Raw genomic sequence first — 1,551 nt, 5'->3', positions numbered from 1 at the left:
TCTCCTCCAACCAAGTAGATAAATGGCCTCACTCCATTCGGCGCTGGGCTCGGGTCACCATAAATCAGCTGGCTGCATGCGCATGCACGCCCACCCTCCCCCAGCTGAGATGAACCTTCCCGGGATAAACTACCCGTATTTATCTCAGCCTGTCCTGTGTGTCCTAGAAATAGGAATGATCAGGGGTCGGGGCATGTTTTCAGGGTCATGGTCTGCTCTTCTCATCCCTCAGAGTTTAACAGGCCTAAGCCAAGCCAGGGTTAAGGTGACACGCCAAGCTGACACCGGCTAAGTCACAAATCCTCCGAGGACTCCTGAGAGCCTTTATCCCCGTCTCAAAGGCATGCCCCTCTTCCTCCAAGTAAGGATGCCGACCATGTGTCAGGACACGCACAAGGATGGAGATGGGATTGAAGCCCCTTCTGCCTTAGCAGAGCTTGCAGGCCAGAGGGGAGGGCTGACAATTTATTAAAGTAATGACAAGGAGTCTGCGGCCATGCCACCCTGAACAAGCCCAATCCCATCTTATTTTGGAAGCTAAGCAGGGTCGGGCCTGGTTAGTACTTGGATGGGAGACCACCTAGGAAGACCAGGTGCTGTAGGCGTAAAAAATAAAAAAAATAAGGGATTGTAAGCTGACAAGGTCCTTGTAATTTGTGAGGTCAACCAAGGGTTGCCTCCCCTAAAAAATGAATGAATGAATGAATGAATGAATGAATGAATAAATAGAGTAATGACAAGGAGATCTCATGTTTCCCTGAATACTCACTACGTGCTAGAACTATTCCAAGTTCACAGTTAGCATTGACACATGTAAACTTCAGAGCAGCCCAACAAAGTAGGCGCGTGTTCCTGTCTGTCACATGCATTGACCCTAGACAGCCCTAGGATGGCCGTAGGGACAGATCCAGGTACGATCATGTAGCCTGCGGTCCAGTGGCTTCTCAGAAAGAAAATGCTCAATTGAGCCTGGCTGGTTGGGGTAAAGAGGCATTTGGCAGGTGGAAAGCTATTCCAGACAGAAGGACCCATGTGGGCCAAGAAAGGCACATGTGCTCCTACGGACTACTCTCAACCACCCAAGGTCCTATTGTTCCCATTCCCAGAGATCAGGGAGGTCGGTGAGTTACCCAAGGATGCACAGGAATCTCTGTTCAGAATCCCCACATCTGGTCGATATCCACCAGGTCCTCTTCCTCCTAGATAATACACATCACAGCTTCACTTCTCAGAGGGCCTCTTTGAGTGCTGGTTCTGGTCTCAGATGTTGGGAAGTTTGGCCCAGAATGTGCAGGGTTCTGGAGGCCGCACTAAGAAGTTGGGACAAGTTGTAAGCGAGGCGTGTAGGGGCAGATTCTAGAAAACTCTCTCTGGAGGCCATGGCCCCAGTAGCCCTCACCCCATGCAGGAAACCGACTCTCCCAGACCACAGCCCCACGCCCCGCTATGCTCACATGCAGGATCCACCCCCGGCCTCTGAATGGGGCAGGATGTGACTCCAGGGCCCCCAGACACCCTCTCCCCAACGCCATCCTCCCTGTGGCCAGAAAT

The 1,551-nt window shown here is 51.9% G+C and overlaps 1 pseudogene; it reads left to right on the top strand.

Moving 5' to 3' along the window:
* Positions 1–486: 486 nt before the first annotated feature.
* On the top strand, positions 487–605 carry LOC111735291 (annotated as a pseudogene).
* Positions 606–1,551: the final 946 nt, after the last annotated feature.

Source organism: Pteropus vampyrus, unplaced genomic scaffold (genome assembly GCF_000151845.1).
Source record: "Pteropus vampyrus isolate Shadow unplaced genomic scaffold, Pvam_2.0 Scaffold22117, whole genome shotgun sequence".
Classification (NCBI taxonomy): Eukaryota; Metazoa; Chordata; class Mammalia; order Chiroptera; family Pteropodidae; genus Pteropus; species Pteropus vampyrus.
This window is presented reverse-complemented; position numbering and strand designations above follow the sequence as displayed.